The 7,286-nt window shown below is 37.6% G+C and overlaps 1 protein-coding gene across 1 annotated transcript in view; it reads left to right on the top strand.

The window, feature by feature from the left end:
- The first annotated feature begins 4,004 nt into the window (after positions 1-4,004).
- Positions 4,005-7,286, top strand: part of LOC121429510 (sodium/potassium/calcium exchanger 2-like) — a 44,212-nt gene continuing 40,930 nt past the window's right edge. The window contains exon 1 of the mRNA XM_041626572.1: positions 4,005-4,363. The gene's annotated coding sequence lies outside the window, so the exon portion shown is untranslated. The remainder of the gene's footprint in view (positions 4,364-7,286) is intronic.

Here is a 7,286-nt window from a genome sequence, read left to right as displayed (position 1 = left end):
GACCCCCTTTTCATCTCCGTTGCTAAATCCGCGAATAAATCTCCATGGCTTAGTCCCCATTTGTTCACAGCATTGTGGAATTTGTTTTATAAACGCATCGTCTTCTTCGCGCTAGGGGCTTTAATTTGCGTATGAAACGGGGGAGATTTAAAGACCCTTTTATTCATGGATCAAGTTAAGGACGCACTTTACTCTGGTAATCCCTTTCCAAGATCTTAGGAACGCACATAACAACGTATACAGTAGTATACGTGAGGGGTCTATCATGGAGCTATAGCTCCATGGTTCTATAATACTACGAATGCTTTCGTATATTACAGAACAGTGTATACAGAAGTTCGCGACTTATAGCTCCCTTTGGCTCCGGAGCGGATCCACGATTTCATAAATAAATTGAGAATATCTTTCATCAGTTCGTTCAGCAAAAAAAAAAAAAGATGAATGGGGGAAAATAGTTCTTGTTGGCAAGAAAGTGACGTCATCGTTGGCAAAATAAAAATTCTGACAAGCAAAATCAGGGGTCTCGGGGCCAGTGGCCAATGGCCCTCTTTTACATTTTTAAGATATTATGTTTAAAATTCAGGCCCTAGGGGCCCCGTTCCTGGATGGGCCAGTGATCTTAATGATAGAATCCAGCCTCACTGTCACGCCAAATTTTGCAGCCTTTCAGTGAATCCTATTTCAAAGTTTGGCACTCCTTATGCATGGCAAGGGCAATACTCTTCCAATTAGTAGACTACACACACTAAAAATTCGAATGTTAAATCAACATTTAAGGAGTGACAACCTTTTCGAAATGTTACATCCAACCTTGTATAAAGCTGAATCCAACATTTCAAGTGTTGGGTAGAACCATTTAAAGTGGTAAATGCAACATTTAGAACATGTTGTCACTCCTCCAACCCTCAAGATGTTTATTTAACATTTTTTTTAGAGTGTATAAATCATTATGAATGCTACTGCTACTGTATAAATCATTATGAATGTTTATGCACTAAAACAATTATGATCTGCAGGATATAAGATAAATATCCCTAATCATAATAAATTTCTGCGTTTTTCCATTCCCCAAGATAAACAATCTATTTTCAAACACGGAATAGGCTTTCGGACAGCAACATTCTAAGTACGTGGAAAATGATTAATTCTAAGTCACAATATTGAACCTTCACCAAAGATAGGCTTTTTACATTTATTTTCAATTCCTTTACATCTGTTAAAACTGTGTTGTTGCCACTTTGCAAGGAGCTTGTCGAATAACCATACAATGCATGGATTTATTCTTCCTTTAATATCTTGTTTGTAAAAATTGTTCCTAAAATTTAAATCGCATTAACGAGTTACACAAAGTGGTTATTATGTAAGAGGTACTTTAAAAAAAACATGAAAGAAATTTGTTTTTAACTAAAATCCTGTACGAAATGCAGCCTAACACATTAAAGTTCTTCGATTAAAGCATTTATCGGCCAGTCAGATTATCTTCTCCATTTTGCATTTCTAGCTGCCCCTTTCACACGATTAAAAAAACATCGTAATTTGAATGATGACTCCAGTTAAAAATAAGGCTAGAAGGCAGTTAAGAGCATCTCGAAACTATGATGTAAATGTAGGCATATAATGTTTTCTTCGAAGATAGTTCATGTCGTTGTATTTGCTTGACAAATTATGCACATATTCTCATATAAATTGGGGTACCCTCCTTTCTATTCTTGTTTCATCTTCTCTGTATACTTCTATGTAAATATTGTATATACATGTACCTGTATGCATATATACCCTTTCATCATTTTTTTTTGGTTAGTGTAAAATAATGGTTTTGTAATGACTCAAGCTCATGTTGCAAGACCTTTGTGTGCTCTGTTAATGAGAGATTATGCAATATTTTCTTTACGTAATATTGTCTTTATGTAATAATCATGTATCACTGTATTTTCATATATGAGATTGTGGATGATGTGAACACACATGAAACAATAAATAAATAAATAAATAAATAATTACGAATTTTTAGCACGTGTGAAACCAAACTAAAACATAATTAGAATCATGAACGCTAATCACAGTCACGAATTCAAATTCTATTCTGGAGGTAAATTCCAGTTCCCTTCCATTCAAATCACAGTTTTTGAGTGAGTGTGTGAAAGGTCCGATGATTCTAAAGACGAATTCATCGTTACAATGATGATTCAAGATTCACGTGTGAAAAGGCCCTAATAAGAGTAATAATTTAACCACTTCGAATGGAGTCGTAACGACTCGTAAGATTTGTATATCTGACCATTGTTAATGAATAGATAAATTAACTGAAGAAATAAATTCTTTTAAATGGCAAAGGAAAGTTTAAAAATTATAATGCTTTCTATCAGGATTTTTTTGGTTCTTTAGTCTCTTGTTATTATTTCCATTTCATGTATTAAGAGTCAGACCGCCCCTTTACACGGTAAAAAATCGTAATTTGAATGATGATTCCAGTGAAAAATAAGGCTTATGACGAATATTTAGCACAAAGAATCACGAACGCTAATCACAGTCACGACAATGATGATTCAAGATTCACGTGTGAAAAGGCCCAGAATATAATTAATCTATATTATAATAATAATATAGCGCAGTTACTATGTGCATATACTCATCTGCGCTTTGATACTTGGTATCATATTATTACCCCCGGCCGGCTGTATAGGTAAGCCGCCATATTAATAGGCGCTCAAGCGTTCAAGGAATAAATCCTACCGAGTACCCATTCACCTCAACTGGGTCGAGTGCAGCAAAATGTGGATACATTTCTTGCTGAAGGAAATTACGCCATGGCTGGGATTCGAACCCACGACCCTCTGTTTCAAAGTCCGGAGACTAATCCACTGGGCCACAACGCTCCACTAATATCTATATCTCCACTATATCTAACTAATTGATATCAAATGCACTAATCAGGTGTCAATCCAATTGTTTTATTTATTGGTAGAAAAAAATGATTAAACCTAATTTCATATAATAAAATACAAAAGAACAAATGGGGATATGACATCATCAGTTTGCTCATTGAATATTCATAAAGACATGCCTAGAACTGTTTCACCGGAATAATGCAAATCTTTAAAATGCCATAACTTTGTTATTCATTGTCCGATTTTGATCAAATTTTCAGGCCCGTATTCTGAAGTCGGGTTTAACTTTAACTCAGGTTTAAAGTTGTGGTTTAAGTATGGATAGCCAATTGTTACATAAATCACTTCACATTAGAGATATCATAATTTAGCTCATTTGGCTCTCAAATCATTTATAATTGTCTAGGAAGTATAAATAGATGATTTTTTCCACCATCGATGAATCAGGAAAGAGCACACTAGACATACGAAACATACAACTTAATAAAAATTCTGACACTTTTGGCTTCCCATAATTTTAGCACAGACTTAGACCATGGTCTAATTTAAACCTATAACTTTAGAATACGGGCCTATGTTTTTTGTTTGTCTGATTTTTCTTTATCTGTTTAAATTATATTATTTTCAGCCAGGAGCATCAATTTAAAGCCACTGCATTTTGATAATCAAAATGCTGATGGCTTTATCTTGTTGTTTGCTGTGCTATTTCTTTTCATGGTAATTTTCTAGATTAACATTTACCAACCAAAGACCTTTTATAAGTAAAAGCTAGATTGTTTCTTTTTATAATTCAAGAAAAAACAACAACTTAAAGCACATTTGTGTACAGGCATCTGCAAAATGCCCGTCTTTTAGCACGTAACATGAGTCTTTGGAAAGGATCTTTTTAAGGACTCGCAGTCCGAAATTTACCCAGGTCCTGGACACTTTCTGCGAAAAAGCTGCCTTTAAATCCTTGCATCGACGCATTCAAAACAAACAAAGATGACCGCATCTTCTTCGACTCTATTAGCATTTGTAAGAAAAAGAGAGTAAGTCGAAAACAAACTCTAAAACCATTGAGCACAAGAGTTGTACGGTGTGCATTCACAGCATTGTTGTAAACGCATTGATGTACTTGCTGTCTAAACTTGCTGTATGTGGCAGTGGGAGAAAACGCGCGCACGCTCAATGCACAGGCACTGTCACTGAAAAATTTGATCAGCAGACGACAAAGTATTCGCTATAGCATTTTTCTTATTGCTTTTTGTCTGTCAACGTGGAAAAAGATATGGAATTAACGGAAAGGATGAATACATATCGTTGAATGTCTCTCTCCACACGTGATGGAGTTTCATGTTAATATCATGCATAATAATGTAAACGGAGCGAAGTGAATTTTCCTGTCATTTCTACAGCCGGGTTGGACGGATCTTCTCTTATTTATCTCCGGCGCCGTGTCGGCTTGCAGGTCCATTCAAATACATCTGATTTGGGTAAGTTATTCTTTTCAAACCTGAAAAAAAACTTGAAGTGAGAAAAATGCCAATATTTACGACCTCATCTTATGCAGGATTTGGTCTGAATCGAATTTTTAATGCTGTCTGCCAGTTAAAATGATGTTCCAAGTATGTGTAATAAATGTGATTGATTACCCAACATAGCAACGTCGTCGACACCGAACTACATATTACCACGAATCATTTCCTCTTTTATGCAAGGGAGCCTGGAAGAGATTTTTTCGGCGAGGGGGGGGGGGGGGGGTTATCATTATCGCATCCGGGGAGGGATCGAGGTCGGGTGTGAGGTAAGATAATTTGCCATGATGGAATTCGATCCCGAAGATATTCAAGCTTGGCCATTTCAACAGGACTGGACATACACTGTAAAAACTGCGGTGTTAAAACTGACACCAATTGGTGTTAATAGAGGACCACACCCTGAGGTGTTAAATTACACCCTAGAGATTAAACGTAACACCAAAGAGTGTCAATGTAACAAAAAAAGGTCTTGTAATAACACCTATATAGGTGTAAAACTAACACCACCAATTTAACACCGGTGTAAAATAACTGGTGTGGTCATCTATGTACACCGGTTAACACCAAAGTTTTTGCCGTGTACAATTAAAAATATAATTATCAAGGTCTCATTGAATACGGCCATACTGCATGGGCGGAAATCCCAGGGGGGACAGGGGGACGTGCCCCCCTACCCAAAATATATAGGGGGTGGACACAATATCAAACGCCCCTACTATTTTTGGCTTTTTTATGATGGAAAGAAATAAATTGAAATAAAACACGTATTTTGGACGAGATGACCGTATACTTCTTGGGTGATAACCTTTTTTTTTGCTTCTTAAATTTATTTTGTCGAAATTACCTTACATTTTGGGTGATAACCTTTTTTTTCTTGTCAAATTTTCCAGCCCCTGGTCCCCCTAACTTCGGAGAGAGATTTCCGCCCTTGCCATACTGCAATGTGCACTGCATTAAGCTTAAGCTATTGGACCATCTTAGTTTAATCATTTTATTACCATCGTCCTATATATTTTTTTTTATCATAATTACACACAAACATGGACACACATGCACATGAGAGATTGAAGCAGACGAAGTCAAGCAACCTGGCCATCTTATGCCTTTCAGAGTGTCATATGTCGGGAAACCGCAGGCTATACTTATGGGTCGATGACCCGCAAACGGAGCCGGGATACATGGAAGTTACTTGAGAACTTGCACTCGGAAGACATTCCCACTACGTTGAGTCACCCCGCTGCATGTACATGTACATCATACAATATTTCAAAATGGGGGATTTCCCCCTGCCACAAGACACAAGCTGTGTTGTTGTGGAAACAGTCTGTAACTGTGTCCCATCGGAACACGTTGAGGATGTTGATGCTGGTTAGTTTATGTTCATAAAATAAGAAGAAGATGGAGGAGGGGGAGGAGGAGGAGGAGGAGGAGAAGGAGAGGGAGGAGGGGAGGAGGAGGAGGAGGGGGAGGGGGAGGAGGAAGAAGAGGGGGAGGGGCGGAGGAGGAGGAAGAGGAAGAGAAGGAGGGGGGAGGAGGAGGAAGAAGAGGAAGGGGGGGGGGGGCGGAGGAGGAGGGAGAGGGGAGGAGGAGGATAATGATGATAATGGTCGTGGTGATGATGATGATGATGAGGATTAAGGATGATGATGATAATAATGATGATTATGACGATGATGTTCATTTCTCAAACTCGTTCATGCAGTTTTTTTTTTAAAAAGGCAATCTGATTATGAGTTAATTGAATTGAATGAAAATTAACCTCAGTTCTGAGAGATTTCGTTCATTAAACCTCGTATTTTGTTTGTACTTTTCGGTAGAAATGGGGGTAAACGATAGAGGGGGGGGGGGATATGTGGAAATTCATTTTGAACTAAGGATGTTAGGGACATAACAGTTTATTGTTTTATATTCAGTCGTGTGAAGGAAATTATTCTTCACGCTTTATTATTGATTTCCATGGAAAAATAAAAGTCAATCAATCTATCTTTACCATTCTCACCAATATTGAACGAATTTTCATATTGATTTGAATTTTCCTTTTCCATAAATGCGCCATGGAGATGGATGGGACTGGGAGGGAAGGGGTGGTATATAGGTATGGCCTTAGCGCCTTATTTCGCCCCTTTGACTTCGTGTAATAAAATTATTTATTTGGATATGATGATGCCAATTAGCCGTATTGACATCTTGACCATTACAATCATGACAATCAACCATCGACATGATCGACTAACCTGGATACGGTCATTAACTCGTCGTCCACCCCAAACTGGTATATCAAATTAAAACGTTAGAACGCTTCGCAGTAATTGCATCGCTATTATCGATTTCAAAATTTTCACTGGCAATCGTTGACGGTGACATACAGAAAATAGTTTGTCTGTTGAATAGGGAGTTCAGTTGTGTCTCTGTGTGTAGATTGGGGGGGGGGGGGGAACTCTTCTCTTCTCGATTTGGTAGTTGCCGGTGGCTATATAGGTCATATTGTCGACCATTAAAACAGTTTATAGCGGTGGTCATGGTGACCACCAATTAACCCTGGAAAACACTATAATATAATCGTCAGTGGTCAGTTGGTCTCATTTGACCAATTATTGACAAATAATTTCTAATAATTATGCTAATCAATCCAATGAAGACGGAACCGAATGCATCGCCCAATTTGATTCAACAGGGACCGTATCAATGGCTCAATATGCAAGTTATCTTTATAATCCAAACGGACGTGAAACATGTAAAATCTGTAAGTTAAGTTTATATATGGCGTTGGTGTATACCCATTGGAAGCCTGCTTGCTGGCTTACTATACCAGTGTCTTGCTTTCTTAGTACAATTTAAGCCCATATAGCTAAAACCAATTCAAATGTAAACCTTCGAA

The sequence above is a fragment of the Lytechinus variegatus genome, chromosome 16 (assembly GCF_018143015.1).
Source record: "Lytechinus variegatus isolate NC3 chromosome 16, Lvar_3.0, whole genome shotgun sequence".
Classification (NCBI taxonomy): domain Eukaryota; kingdom Metazoa; phylum Echinodermata; class Echinoidea; order Temnopleuroida; family Toxopneustidae; genus Lytechinus; species Lytechinus variegatus.
This window is presented reverse-complemented; position numbering and strand designations above follow the sequence as displayed.